The sequence below is a fragment of the Erythrolamprus reginae genome, chromosome 1 (genome assembly GCF_031021105.1).
Source record: "Erythrolamprus reginae isolate rEryReg1 chromosome 1, rEryReg1.hap1, whole genome shotgun sequence".
Lineage (NCBI taxonomy): Eukaryota > Metazoa > Chordata > Lepidosauria > Squamata > Dipsadidae > Erythrolamprus > Erythrolamprus reginae.
This window is the reverse complement of record NC_091950.1, coordinates 187,835,355-187,852,286: the sequence shown is the minus strand read 5'-3', so window position 1 is coordinate 187,852,286 and position 16,932 is coordinate 187,835,355.

The window sequence follows — 16,932 nt, the reverse complement described above, 5'->3', positions numbered from 1 at the left end:
TTGGGACTTTTGCTGATGTTTTGGAACAAATAAATAGTTCTGGGAAATAAATAATATCCAGCCTTGCTGCCAATAATTTAAACTCAGACTTTAACAATCAGTTTAAAAGTGGAGAAAAAATATTTTGCTTAATTTGGGACAAATTTGGATTATAAAATTGATTTTTATTAAGATTAAAATATATATGTTAATATGTCTGGTACCTTTTAGTAGCCCTTTGCTGATTAGGACTGAATGAGACATTTTTCCAATTTGATTATTTATATGGGATGAGATGGGGCAGATTTTTTTTTTAAACCTGCAGTAGTAGAGAAGGTGCTAAGTGTGATGCTCCAGAGAAACCAGCAGTTCAAATGAGTACAATGATTTATTGCAACCTTAAATTCTCTACAAGAATTTATTGCAACCTTAAACTCTCTCCAAGAGTTTGAGCTACTAAAGTTCAAGGGAAATTAGCAGGAGTTAAGAAATTCAAAGTTGGCTAGACTCAGTTCACTTGCAAGCATACAGAGACTCATGACTTATGATGCATTTGACCCCTCCCTCGGGTTCAGCCTGGTAATCTCCTACATTAAGTTATACAATTTATTTAAACTTGTCTTTTTTCTTTTCCTTTCTTATCTCTTTTCATTATTTTATTTTTTATAGATACTTTAGTTTCTATTAGTTTTTTAATGTAATTTTTTGGTTAACATTAATAACATTAATGCAAGACAATTGTTTTAAATTGCCCTATCCAAACTGGCCTTCAAAAAATTTAATTTAATTTAATTTAATTTAATTTAATTTAATTTAATTTAATTTAATTTAATTTAATTTAATTTAATTTAATTTAATTTAATTTAATTTAATTTAATTTAATTTAATTTAATTTAATTTAATTTAATTTAATTTAATTTAATTTAATTTAATTTAATTTAATTTAATTTAATTTAATTTAATTTAATTTAATTTAATTTAATTTAATTTAATTTAATTTAATTTAATTTAATTTAATTTATAAACTGCCCAACTCCTCCTGGACTCTGGGCAGTATACAACAGACAAAAACAATATAAAAAACAGTTAAAACCCTGAGATAATTTGTTCTTGGCCGGAGCTAGGTGGTAATGCTCAATGGCCCCAGGCCTGCCTGTAGAGCCAGGTTTTCACAGCTTTCTGGAAGGCCAGGATGATGGGGGCGGTCTGGATCTCTGAGGGCAGCTGTTTCCAGAGATCTGGTGCCACCATAGAGAAGGCCCTCCCCCATGGTCCTGCCAATCGGCATTGTTTGGCCAATGAGACCCAAAGAAGGCCAACTCTGTGGGCCCTAATCGGTCACAGGGAAGTATGAGGCAGAAGACAGGCCCATATGTAGTCTGGCCCTATGCTATGTAGGGCTTTATAGGTGATAACCAACACCTTAAATTGCATCCAGAGAATGATTGAAATGTAATGCAGCTCCCGGAGTGTTGGTGTAATGTGGGTGTGGCTATAGCACATCCATAACAGCTTGTATGGCTACATTTTGAACTAAATGTAATCTCCAAATGCTTTTCAAGAGTAGTCACATGTAATAGTCGAGCCGCAAGGTTTTAAGGCCATGAGTGACTGTGAGCAGAGTTTCCCGATCCAAATAGAGCCACAACTGGTGCACTAGGCGTACCTGTGCAAAGGTCCCCCAGACCAAAGATAATGGTTTCTTTGTATATGAATGACTATTTTGCTGACTGTTAAAATAATAATTTAAAAAGAAAAGTAAAACACAGAGTCAGTATTATGTTAACAGATGAGTGCAGGTCAGTATCACGGAGAGGCAGTCAATACAGCCCCAAAGGTTAATAATCTCTTTCGCCTTTACATCAGTGGCATTTTGTGGCCTTTTATAGGCGGGGATGATGTTTTCTGTTGAGGCGAGGCACAGAAATGGCTTTGAATACTTGAAACAAAAATGATTGGACTTTTGGCTCCTGATTTGCAACTCAGTGAAGTTTGGAAAATACACCTCATAGGAACGAAGGGGGAAACTGGGTATCTGTGCCAGGTTCAGTGTTGTCTCCTGCATCATTTTTTTACAGCTTTGCTCAAAAGACATAAAATCCTTTGCTGTGATGAGAAATCATTATCTAGTTGATTACTTAAGATAGTGATGTCAAACTCAAGGCCCACGGGCCAAATCTGGCCAGCGGGATGCTTAGATCTGGCCTGCTTGACGGCCTGGAAACACTAAAGGATTGGCCTGTGCTGCGTCTGCCAGTGAAAACAGAGTCTGGGGGGATCACACGTGGCCTCCTAAGCTCCATTTTCACTGGCTGTCGCACATGTGTGACATTGAGCTGGCCACGCCCACCCTGGTCATGCTCAACCATCCCCCCGAGATCTAACACAACCCTGATGTGACCCTCAATGGAATTGAGTTTGACACCCATGACTTAGGACTATTTATCATACAGATTTCTTATTTTTTTAAAAACAAACAAACACAATTAGGATTTCAATGCTATGCATGTTTGTCATGTATACGTTTTCTAGTGCATATCAATACATTGGAAGAATTGGGGAAGTGTTGTTTTCTTTTTTGTTGGTCGAGGTGAGTAAAAAATGAGAGAGACACAACTCAAAATAATGATTTCTCTCTCGGCATAGAGGTTTAGATCTGCCTCTGTCTCTGCAAATTGCCTTCCAGACTCTGATATGGAAGGAAGCCAAAATAATTCCTAGTGTCGTAGCAGAAAAGATTTATCTTTGCAGCTATGTTGCTGGAATCTGGCTTGGGTCCAGAGTAACACCACATTGCCTCTATTTAGGCTGGAAGGATTTTTCTACTCATCCCTTCTGGCCTCCCTTCCCACAAAATTGCACTGAAGTCCCTTTCGCTCACTTTAAAAGATGCGGCTTCCATTCATTATGTTTGGATTACGTTCCATTCATTTCTGTGGCTTAGTTGTAGAAAAAGTTACTACTACTACAGTACTACTACTATTACTGCAAAGAAGAATAACAGCAACAACATTTCATTCCACTTGTGTTCTGATTTTCCTCTGAGGGCTCAAAACAGCTTATATTGAGATCTTGTGTAATTTTTGTCTGCTGAATGACAATCCTGTGGGTAAGAGAGTAAGTGGTCCCATAGCATCACAAAGGCTCTCTGGTCAGATAAGGCACAAATGTGTGTTTCTCCAGTCCTGGTGCAAATGCTTTGATTGCTTTGATTGCTATATATCAATGGCTCTGGGAAATGGAAAAGAATAGGCAACATGTAACTGAGATCATCAGATATTTTGCAACTTTGTTTTGTTCTCAAGAATTGACAGAGGAGATCAGCCACTTATTAACAATCTTATTTCTTTCATCCAAGTGGAAAACAGTAGAGATACTGTTTGGCCGATGAGTAGTAGAGATACTGAGCAACTATGAGCCACAGTAGTGGTGGTGCAGTGGTTAGAGTGCAATACTGCAGGGTACTTCTGCTGGCTGCCGACTGCCTGCAGTTAGGCAATTCGAATCTCACCAGACTCAAAGTTGACTCAGCCTTCCATCCTTCCGAAGTGGGTAAAATGGGGACCCAAATTTTGGGGGGCAATCTGCTGACTCTAAAGACCGCTCAGAGAGGGGTGTGAAATACTGTAAAGTGGTATATACATTTAAGTGCTATTACTATCAGATCACTCTGAAAGAATTGCTAGCTATGATGAATAATCGGCATTAAAACTTTGGAATGGATTGACACCAAAATTAAGTACTGTATATGAATTCACTCAGAAGTGCAGCATGCAGTCCCAGCTACTAGACAGCATTTGCTTGCTCCAATCAGGTGCTTCCATTTGAGTTAAATGTCATCTCCCATTGTTCTCCATAAATAGTTAACCATCCTGATTGAAGTACTGGGCATTGGAAACCAGGACTTTTAGAAACATTGGTTTGGAAAGTAATCATTTCCAAAGTTCTCTGTTAATGATGGCAGTTGCAACCAGATGTGCTAACAGAAAGTGATGCAATCACAAAGTATGACATTAAGTCACCATGCTATTTAGCAATGGAAGTTTTGGCAGTCCATTGATTGCTATATATCAATGGCTCTGGGCCATGCAGGTCATTAAGCAAGGGCCATGCAGGTCATATAGCAAGGATTTCATGTAAGCACAACTAGCAACTTCCTACTGGCTTCCCCACTGACTTTGCTTGTGAGAGGTTGGCAGGGTATTAGAAATCACAACCACATGACTGTAGCTTTCTCCATCATCATTATTGTGAACTGGCTTCTGAGTGTCCAGATCGTAATCATCTGACCTCAGGGACCCTGCAATAGCCTGAACTCCAACTCCAATCATAAGTTCCATTCATTAACACCATTTTCAATTAGAAGCATTCTCTAATGAGTTGTCATTAAATGAGGGACCACCTGTATCACGGTCATTATTTAGGATTCCAGTTACAATAGCCACAAAAAAGCCATTTAATTTCATGATGAACTATTCCTGTGAAAAATGACATGAAATTAAAAGTAAATACTTTTTTGAACTTATCAATTATTTGCTCTTAAAAGTTGAGTTCTCCTCTTTAGCATAGCTAAACATTTATTTAATAAGGGAACAATTTCCTGCCAGGTAGATTTTTAATTTAATGAACCAAGCAGAAAATCACATAGAAAACATTCTCTCAATGAGAATAACTACCCTAGTAAAGGAAGAAGATTACAAAAGAGTTCAGCTATATACAAATGACGGGGTCATATTTACACATTTAAGCTGATGTAAAAATATTACTAAAACTCCAATAGAAGCAAATTTGGTTGCATCAAGGAAGTGCAGAAGTCAAAGGACAAAAACAGGGTGATGTGAACTAAAAATGGTATGTACAATTGATATTTAAGTTAAAATAAGCCAATATACAAAACTAACATTATTATTAGCTGTTAGATAATTATGGTTGTTGTTGTTATTGTTATTTATTTATTTATTTATTTTCCAAATGTATAAAGTAATGGATCTCACCATTCAAACCTAAGCTACAGATATTCTCTTCTATAGGTGAAAGATATCTGCTGCTTGTCCTGCTTTCTGGTACAGTAAGACATGCTGGTCCTTAACAGCACTGTGAATACCTTCTGTGCATAGCAATAGCACTTTGATCTGCATACCACTTCACAGTATTTTACAGCCCACCCTAAGCAGTTTACAGAGTCAGCCTATTGCCTCCAACAATCCGGGTCTTCATTTTACCAATCTCGGAAGGATGGAAGGCTGAGTCCACCTTGAGCCTGGTGAGATTTGAACTGCCAAATTGCAGTCAGCTGGCAGTCATCAGAAATAGTTTCCAGTAACTGCACTCTAACCACTGTGCCACCACCACGACTCTTACATATTATCTTTTGCTTCACTTTCACAAAGCCATTTGAGCTTGTCTCCAAACTTCATTTCTCTGATACTGGAAATAATGTTGATCAGTCTGCATCAGTCACAGTACATATCTGCAGCTGAGGGGTGGGTTCTAACTTACCTGGCTGCCATTTCGCTTCCTCCTGCCCTGTGGGAGTGCCAAAAATTAAGCTTCTGCACATTCAAAACCTATAAGAATACACAAAGTTGGTCTCCTCCAGGTCCCGTCGACCAAGCAATGCAGGTTGGCAGGGCCGTGGGGGATGCCCGGATATGGGGGAACGCAGTGGGATAGCAAAAATGTAGCTCCACCCCAGAGCACCCAATTTGCACTGAAAGATATGGAAGGGTTATGCAGGGTGTCCTGCGTAAGCCACGCCCACGGTGTGGTAGTAAAAAGTTTGGTAGCCCTTCACTGGGGAGGGCCTTCTCTGTTGCCGCCCCGGCACTAGGGAATCAACTCCCCCCCGCCCCCGACATCTGTACTGCTCCCACCCTATTGGCTTTTTGTAAGGTCACTAAGACCTGGCTTTGCCAGCAGGCCTGGGGTACATGAATTCAACAACTATCATGGCCATATTGTATTAATGTCATATATGCATGTTGACGGGTTAGTTATTATGGTTTTTAATTAAGATTTTATAGTTTAGTTTTTATAATTTGACTTCTTTTTATTGTTTTTGTAATTTCATTCTGTTGTAAGACGCCCTGAGTCCTTAGGGATTGGGTGCCATAGAAGTCGAGTTAATAAATAATAATAATATAAATAAATAAATAAATAAATAAATAAATAAGTAAGTAAGTAAGTAAGTAAGTAAGTAAGTAAGTAAATAAACAAACAAATAAATAAAAACAAACAAATAAACAAACAAACAAATAAATAAATAAGAACGAGATGAGACAGGTTCGGAGGCATGACCAACCGGCGATTGTTTCCAGTTCAGCGAGCAGGGGGAAATTCCTTCTATAGAACCGGTCCAAACTGGTTCTACCTCTGCTCCAACTTTGATAAGACTCACGGTGTCCTTCATAAAGGTTGTAATTAAATCGATGCATTATTTTTCGAGACTTAGCTCTTACTGAATATCTTATCACCCATCTTCTGATGAGGAATTTTTCATTGAAGCAAAAGTGTCCCATGGAAAGCACCCATAAATATTTGTCAGAAAAAATTATTGCTTTTATGTAAAATATTCTCAGGAAAAAGGAATGTATGGGATATGGTTTTATACCAGGTGGTTCTCTGCGATTTCTTAGATTAAGCTATCTCATAACTGAATATGAGATTCAGTTCGGCTGTTTATTATTCCTTGAATTTAGAGCTGCCAAGTGCATGTTTGTACGAAGGGAAAATGCACATTCTAGAGACAGGGAGCAAGCAAGCCATAAATCAGATATATTTCTTAAACAGGATTTCCATAGAAAGCTGCAAACACACACTGCAGCTATACCTGAAATGTCAAACTGAAAGATAAATGTAACACCTCTCTTGCATCTGTTCATGGCACATATATATTAACAAATTATATTTGACTATAAACATGGCGGGTGAATTCTGACTGCCCAAGTATCTGCTCTCGATTGTCCCTTTTGTGCCTAGCCTCATTCATTTTGCCTCCTAAATCTTTCTGTCATTTTTTTTGCCCAAAGTTAGACAGAAACCTGCCTTTTGTTTCTGTTTTTATGTAGATTAAATAGGCATGTTGATTGTAGCACAAAGGTCTTTGCCCCAAATGGATGAACGTGGATGAAGATACAAGAACCTCCCTGGTGTAGGATTGACATCTTCAGATACAAAGAACTGAGATGGAACTATACAGAGTTTCCCGTCAAGAGATTTTTACTTGGGTTTGATGTCTGACAAGGTTATTATGTATCTTGTAATGTACCAACTGTACATTGTTGCTATACTGTCTTGTATGAAAAGCTATGGAACAAAGGATGTGGAAAGGCATCCTTTTTTTTTTTTTTTTAAAGGGCCTTGATACGGAGTTTGCAAATGTGCTTTGACACAATGAACCAAAAACCACTAATGAGAAGGGAGAACGTAACATGCACAGTGAACTCTCGGGGCAAAATCATAAGTACTGAATCAGAACAATGATATTCTAACGACTTTCTCTGTGTACTGTTTTTACACATGCTGCCTTTTCACAATAACATAATTGGAAGTGATTTTATCTTTTAGCAAACAGACAGTGTAAGATATATTGAATGACTTTTTTAAAGCATCAGCAACACATCGCTCTTAAGAAGCCTAGGAGAAATGTTAACATTATGCAATAGTAAACATTATGGAGTAGTGACTGTCTAACATTTGTATAGATTTACATGTAACAAACTTAAATAAGAGACCTGCCGACACTTCTTTATCCCAAATTTCATCCTTCATGAGTTTAAATTTAAATTGCAACATTTCATATTTTATTTGACATTTCTTAATCCCAAATTCCTATTTCCCTCCAGAAGGGCATTATATTATCAATTTTTTTCAAATTTTTGATAATATAATGCTTTTTTCAAATTATCAATTTTTTTGGTAAAAATACAAGGATTTTTCTTTGTTCTTTAGAGCGCTACAAGTATTTTATCCATCAAAAGATAAACTAACTTTCTGCAAAACAGTTTTAGGAAACCTTCCCTTTATTTCAGGTAAGCATGTTCCCTAACGTGTGGTTGTCTGGAGCCATGGAAAATTTTCATATAACCATCCATTCCTTCCATATTCATTACCAGAATTATCTAAAATGCAATGAAAAGGGAGAAAATGTATTTTTACAAAATGCCCAAATCTGCCATCTGAATCTAGTGTTTCATTCTACATTCTATATATAGGAGCCACGGTGGCGCAGTGGTTAGAATGCAGTACTGCAGGGCTAACTCACTGCTCGCTCCAGGAGTTCGATCCTGATGGGCTTAAGGTTGACTCAGCCTTCCATCCCACCAAGGTCAGTAAAATGAAGACCCAGATTGTTGGGGTCAATATGCTGATTCTGTAAACTGTTTAGAGAGGGCTGTGAAGCACCGTGAAGCGGTATATAAGTCTAAGTGCTATTGCTATTATCAAATGATCATATTATACACAGACATGAGGATTTAAGGCATCACAGGTAGTCCTCCCTAATGACTTGGGGCTTCTTCACTAAATATTCATTAAAGAAAATATCACATGACCATCATGGACTTAGATCCTCACTTCTGCAACAAGAGGCGGTTAAATCACATGCCACATGACCAGAACTTGTGATTGGCTTCTCCAGTGACTCTCAGTGTTGGAAAGTGTACAAATGATGATCCCGTGATCATGGGGTGTCATGATGGTTGCAAAGTGTCCAAATCTCAATTTTATGACCTGGTTGCAGTATTTTTTTTACTGTTGTAACTTCAAAAAGTCACCATGCAGGTAAGTTATTAAATAAAGATTACCTGTATGCTATTCATCCTATAGAAACACGATCTTTAATGTTTCAGACTAGCTTTTAGACCTTCAAAATAATCAGAGTGGTGAACCAAAATAGGGAGTGAGAATTCTTTGGGGGAAAAATGAAGCAATATCTGTGCAGCAAGATCTTAAACACGTCTGCTTGGTTCACTAGTGCTTGGTTTCTGCAAAGTGTGCATAGGATTACAGCCTCATTACAAGACTATTTGATCTTTTCATTTGCTTTAGCAAATTACGGTCTTTCTATTACCCACAGTCAACACTGGAATAGCTTTCTTTACTTTCCAGTTTCATGTGCTGCCCAATGAAGGAAAGAATATTATGCTACAAGATTCTGCAGAGGGGACGAGGGGGGAATCCACAGTATCCTTTTTCCTTCTTCATTTGTTTTAGTCAGCTCTGATTCCTCAGTGTTTCCAATCAATATTTTGTTGCAAGCAGGTATTTGCACAGCAGCAGGAAAGCAGAAGCTTTATAATTATAACACCATGAGAAAAATTGGCAGGGAATTTGGCTCCGAGCAGCCAAAATACCTTTTCTGCATCTGCTGCAGAATCTCCCCTGGAGCATCTAAGCATTCAAGATGACAGAACACATTTCATTTTATATATAGATAGATATAGAGATAGAGATACAGAGATTAATACAGTATGTCACAGAAGCGAGTACACCCCCTTTGTAAATATTTAAGTGTATCTTTTTATGTGACAACACTGAAGAAATGACACTTGGCTACAATGTAAATTAGAGAGTACAGTAGTCCCTCGCTATACCGTGCTTCACCTACTGCGGCTTCACTTCATCGCGGGTTTTCAAGAAATATTAATGAGAAAAATCATTCGCGGATCTTCGCTGGTTCGCGGGTTTCTGAGGAAGTCGATCGGCAGGTTTTTCAAAAAACATATATCTAAAATTGTAAATACTGTATTTAAATACTGTATCTAAAATAAATACTGTTTGGGAAGGGTTTATAAACACTTAAAACAATGAAAACTTACCAAACAATTACAATATAAATACTTAAATAAGTACTATCAGTCGATAAATTCCCCATCGCGGATTTCACCTATCGCGGCCGGGTCTGGAACGTAACACCAGCAATAGGTGAGGGACTACTGTATACAGATTGTATAACAGTGTAAATGTGCTGTCCCCTCAAAATAACAGAACACATAACCATTAATGTCTAAACTGCTGGCAACCTAAGTGATAATGTCCATATGGGGCCCAAATAGCAATTTTCCCTCCCTGGCGTCATGTGACTGGTTAGTGGGTCTCAGGTGTGAAAGGGAGCAGGTGTGTTAAATTTGGTGCTATCATTCTCACTCTCTCATACTGGTCACTGGAAGTTCAACATGGTACCTCATGGCAATGAATTCTCTGAGGATCTGAAAAAAAGAATTGTTACTCTACATAAAGATGGCCTAGGCCAGGGGTAGGCAAAGTTGGCTCTTCTATGACACGTGGACTTCAATTCCCAGAATTCCTGAGCTAGCATGATTGGCTCAAGAATTCTGGGAGTTGAAGTCCACAAGTCATAGAAGAGCCAACTTTGCCTACCCCTGGCCTAGGCTATAAGATTGCCAAGACCCTAAAAGTGAGCTGTAGCATGGTGGCTAAGACCATACAGCAGATTAACAGGACACACTCCACTCCGAACAGGTCTCGCCGTGGTCGACCAAAGAAGTTGTGTGCCCATACTCAACCTCATATCCAGATGTTGACTTTGGGAAATAGATATATGAGTGCTGCCAGCATTGCTGCAGAGGTTAAAGGGGTAGGGGTTCAGACTGTCTGTGCGCAGACCATATGCCGCACATTGCATCAAATTGGTCTGCAGGGCTGTCATTCCAAAAAGAAGCTCTTCTAAAGATGATGCACAAGAAAACCTGCAAACAATTTGCTACAGAGAAGTAGACTAAGGACATGGATTTCTGGAACCATGTCTTATGGTCTGGTTCAGATTGTGTAAAGCATGTGTGGCAGCAACCAGGTGAGGAGCACAAGGACAAGTGTGTCTTTCCTACAGTCAAGCATGGTGGTGGGAATGTCATGTCTGGGGTTGCATGAGTTGTGCCGGGACTGGGGAGCTACAGTTCATTGAGGGAACCATGAATGCCAACATGTACTATGACATACTAAGCAAAGCATAATCCCATCCCTTTGTCCCTTGTCCCTGCCTTACAAGGCAAAGGCTGCAAGTTCAAATCCCAGTAAGGGTATGGCGGGCTGACGAGAGCAAATAAGCTCAAAATAGATCTATACTGTTCTCTTCCTTTTCATTATCATCAAGAATATGTAACATATACAAAAATACTGTATGTGTGTGTGTATACATACATCTACACACACTCTGTTTCCCCTAAAATAAGCCCTACATGGCATCGGACCAGATTACTTGCAGGACCGCCTCCTGCTGCATGACCGGTCAGTTCCCACAGAGTCAGCTTTCTCCAGATCCCATCAACTAGACAATGTTGCTAGCCTCTGTGGGGGCTCTGGCCCTTTGGAATAAGCTCCCCCCAGAGATTCATACAGCCCACACCCTCCTCGCCTTCTGTAAGAACCTGAAAACCCATCTATGCTGCCAGGCTTGGGATCACCAGATCCTAGCCTCTGGCCAATGTGTGTGATGTATGTTTGTTGTTCCAATCTGAATGAATGAATGAATAAATAAATAAATAAATAAAGACATCCCCCCTGCTAATAAGCCCAATAGGGCTTTTGAGCGCATGGCAATAAGGCCAAGCAGTTATTTCAGGGTTCAAAAAAAATTATAAGAATGTAACACAGGGTCTTATTTTTGAGGAAACACAGTATGTACATACAGTATATGTGTTTGTGTGTATATGTGTATGTGTGTGTGTTTGTGTGTGTGCATCTATATCTATATCTTTATCGTCTGTCTGTCTGTCTGTCTGTCTCTCCATCCATCCATCCATCCATCCATCCATCCATCCATCCATCCATCCATCTATCATCTAGCAATATTAGTCCTTGGTTGAATAATCTATTGAAAGTGAGGTTGTGCCTAGGAATTGTGTCACCAAATTTGTTTGTTTATTTATTTATTTATGGGACGTATCTGTTACCTCAATTGTAACGGACTGTGACAAAAGTTATTTTCTGATAAAAGGCAATCCCAGTTGATATAGAAGAGAGTGAAGCTTTGATAAGATCCACAAATGGGCTTCATGTCATCAGAAGAAAAATGGAGAACTTTTTTGAAAAGTCTTAGCCTGAGGAGAAGTAAAGCTTGGTATAATAAAACAATTCACATTTTGTGGCCAAACAATTTCTGAAATATGGAAGTTATGTCCGTGACCTCCTAAGTATTGTTCTAAAGATCATGTTAGGTGACACACACCCAGTCTGTGCTTCTTTTGTGTGCAATGTCAACAAGCAGCTCTGAATATTTGTTTTGTCTAATTGAGTGCATCCTACATCATTTATGCTTTTTTTAAAGTTTAATTTTTTAAAGTAACACGTACACCAACTTAGATTTGGATTTAAATTTAGGAAATGCAAATGCAAAAAATATTGTTTTCAAAAAGAACCTTTATATATTTTTCATTTATCAGGAAGAAGAAAAACCAGCTCCTACTATATCAACAGAGAGTTAACAAGAGAATCAAGAAATCTTCACTCCAAACTACTAGGAATAATTGGATGCTTAATTAAAGTAGCAATAGCATTTAGATTTATATACGGCTTCATAGTGCTTTTACAGCCCTCTCTAAGTGGTTTACAGAATCAGCATATTGCCTCCAACAATCTGGGTCTTCATTTTACCCACCTTGGAAGGATGGAAGGCTGAGTCAACCTTGAATCGGTAGTGGGATTTGAACTGCTGAACTACAGCTAGCAGTTAGCTGAAGTAGCCTGCAGTGCTGCACTCTAACCACTGTGCCACCTTGGCTCTGATGCAGCTTATTGTCACTATTTCTGCAATCTAATTCCTTTTTACATGGCATCGGACCAAAATACTTCCGAGACCGCCTTCTGCTGCATGAATCCCAGCGGCCAATTACGTCCCACAGAGTTGGCCTTCTCTGGGTTCCATCAACTAAACAATGTCGTCTGGCGGGACCCAGTGGGAGAGCCTTCTCTGTGGCGGTCCTGGCCCTCTGGAACCAACTTCCCCCAGAGATTAGGACTGTCCCCACCCTCCTTGCCTTTCATAAGTTATTAAAAACTCATCTTTGCCGCCAGGCATGGGGAAACTAACACACACCCCAATTGTCAAGGCTGGTGTATGGTTTGATTGGTTGCGTGATTATTTTATTTTATTATAAGGGTTTTAAATTGTATTTTTAAATTGTATTTGTACACTGTTTATGTTGTTGTGAGCCGCCCTGAGTCCTCAGAGAGGGGCGGCATACAAACCTAATAAATTATTTATTATTATTATTATTATTATTATTATTATTATTATTATTATTATTATTCTTTTTCTATAAATCTGATGAAAAAAGACTCTGAGAATCTTCTTTTTTAGTTATAAAAAGCTGCTAAGGGCTTAATAGAGCCTAATTAATTCATGTTTTGGTAGAATATCTGACATTTCATGCAACAGATCATACAACCTGAATATGAAAATAAAGCTTACGGAGCACCCAAAGCATTATTTTTCAAATATCTTTTAAAAAGAAAATAAAACAAAGGACTCATTTATCAAACACTCTATCAACAGTCAGATACCTCCAAGTCAGCTAGCTTAGGGAGGGGGAGCTGAGAATCCAGTACGCTTTATCTTGTTTCCCTCCAGTTCTCTGGAATTACAATTCCCAGATTTCTCATACAGCAAGACCAACAGCTGGACTAGCTGCAGATTCCTGGGTCCTAATTAGTGAAGAGCTGCAAAAAAAATTACTACCACACTGTGTGTGTGGCTTATTTTGTGGGAGTGGCTTGACAATCATGTGACCAGGGGGTGGCTTAAAGGTCATGTTATTGAATTAAAGGTGGCCAACTTGACGTCACTCATGTCAAAGGCTTGGATTAGGGTTAGGGTGACTGGCCTCTCCTCACCTCAAAGAGATACAATTTCCCTATCTATTTACTATTATTGAACATCCAAAATATACTATTTAATTCTACGTACATATGCCACATGTGTACATACATATTACACACAGGCACATAAAAATATTCATTATCTACTATATAAACTGTATATGTATGTACAGACACACACACACACACAGCTCTTCTAAAATTATACACATTCAACCTTTATTTACTGCGATAGGATACCCAGAGCCCAAAAGGTAAAAAAAGAAAAATGAAAAAAAAAATATATCAAAAGTTTTCTACCATTTCTGCATACCTGACAGTACCCATAGGAGCCCATCACTGGTCCTAATCCAATACAATATCAGATTGAGAGAGAGTACTGCTGTTTTCTTCAACCACTAAATATAATTTGTTTAAAAGCCACACAGACCTAATCCAATACAATATCAGATTGAGAGAGAGTACTGCTGTTTTCTTCAACCACTAAATATAATTTGTTTAAAAGCCACACAGACCTAATCCAATGCAATATCAGATTGAGAGAGAGTACTGCTGTTTTCTTCAACCACTAAAAATATAATTTGTATAAAAGTCACACTGACCTGAAGTATGGGTTCTTTGTTTAGAGGAATGATCACCATTACCCAAATTTCAAATACTAAGCAAAAGCACTTTTTTCAGTGATGATAGATTTATTTTTTATTTTTATTTGTTTACATCCCACCTTTATTTTTATTTTTTTACTACAAATAATTCAAGGCAGTGAATGTATCTAACCATCTTTACCTCACAACACCCTGTGAGATAAACTGGGCTAAGAGAGAGTGACTGGCACAAGGCCACCCTGTTGGCTTCCATGGCTAAAGTGGGACTTATGGGACTTAGGATCCCCCTGCTTTCTAACCTGGTGCCTTAACCACAAGTTTCTCCATCATAGAAAATTATCCCGTTTTCACCCTCTGCCTCTTCCTCCTCGGATATAGTCTGTGTGTGTCTGACCTGGTCAGCCTTTCTCCATGCTGGTTCTGCTCCCATCTCGCTGCAAGAAGAAATGTTGTGGGAGAACTCATGGTCAGCCTATCTGTCACAAGGTTCCCCCTGAATCAAAATGACCATGAGCAAACGGTGACTCACTCCCAGGACAATCATATCCGTGAAGACAGCCACTGATGCTGAAGCCTCTTTCAGGGCTTCAGAAGTATTAGCCTGTACTTTCAATTAGATTTGTGGTGAAAAGCTCTGCTTGCTATGTGGCTGCTGTTGTTGAAGAACAGGCTCTGCTGTGACAAAACAGTTATGACTTGGGGGTGTTTATATCGATATACCTGACATTCCTGTCATTAGGCAGGATGACACCTCAGGCAACAAATCTTGAACATCATCAAGGGCAACAAACAATTATTCGTTTAATTTATGTTGATGTTTTCATTACCAGGTATGGGGTATACTACTTAATGGATTTTCCGCTTCATCTACAATATATCTTGGCATGCATGTTGAAGAGGGAAGGGCTGGTTAATGTTTCATTGATAGTTGGAATGGTATCTAATTTTAAGTTACCCCAACGGGATGGGAAACTAATAGAGGCCTGATGTGGAATGATTATCTGGAGCAATGTTTTTAAAGTTTTAGATATGGGGACTTCAATTCCCAGAATCCCAGAAGTATGCTGCAGAATTCTGGGAACTGTGTCCACATATCTTAAAGATGCCAAGTTTGTAAAACACTGATCTGGAGGAATTTTATTTCATTTTCCTACCAGCCAAAAAAATGTTTTTTTAAATGCTGGAAAGAATGTTTAGAACTACTGAATGCAACGTTAATCCCAATGGCGAAACAGGTTTTCTGTATCCTGTTGAACTGTGATTATTCAATTCCCAACCACCCCCATTTCTGAGCACATTGACCTTTTCTTTTCTTTTAATTAAAAGTATTTATTTACAAATATACAATAAATACATAAAATACATTAATGACAATTGACAATTGAGACCTAGCACATTACATAGGCAATAGTCATGTGTTTAAATGATAGGCCAAAATATAAATACACAACAATCAGTAAACATATAAACTTACAAAGAAAGGAAAGAAAGAAGGTAAGAAAGAAACAAAGGAGAATTATTTATTGAATTATTTTTCTTTATTATTATTCAAAGATACAAATGCACTGGATGAAATTTTAGCACCCATACTCTTACTCTGATGTGCTAGAGCATGATAAAGAATAAATAGTCGCTAACAGAAATAATAAAAGTATAAAAGGTGCATTACCGGGACAGAACCATATATACATGCTAATAATGTCTTCTGCTTCTCTACATACACACAGTGTCTCATGTAGAACAATAATTAATTGTTCTCTGATGATTCCAAGTACTACTTAGAAAACAAAAACCAAACACACATTATGTGAAAAGTGTAAGAATTCAAAAATTATAGAACTTAAGTAATGTAACCTATGTAGATGGAAAGAGACGTGCAAACTGCATTGGCCTCTGAAATCTTTTGTTCTCAAAAAAGAATTGCCATTGTTTTCAGTACTATTACTCCCTAGAAAGGGCCTTTTGGATCACCATTTTTAGGTGTAGCAATGCAAAGTCTCTGCATTGTACATAAAATACGATCAGTCACTACAAACACGGCACTTGTTCCGTACTCACAGAAAAATCCGCTCTCCATCAAGTCTTCCTTAAAATAAATATCAAGGAGATTGGGGTAGGGGTGTCTCAGTACTAATGACTATGCAACAGCGAGTTTGATTGATTGTGTGCCAATAAGTCTTTGTCAACTCTTAGCAACCACATAGATTTTCTCCATGCATTTGGAAATACTTGCAATTTTGTTGTTTTAAAAAGAAATAATCTTGCTTCTTTTATTGACGCAGCCATCCATTATTATTATTCAAATAAATGATCATTAACAGTATGCATATGCATTGAAATATGAGAAAGATTTCTCCCTCCCTCCTTCTCCCCCTTCCAAATCTTTGGTAAAATTCTAATGATTATATATGTAGACATTTTTATCAGCTGTCTCCATGAAATGTGGTAAACAAAGGCAATCCATCAGCATTCCATTTGTGCTTTCTGTCACATTAAGCAAAGTGTTAAATAG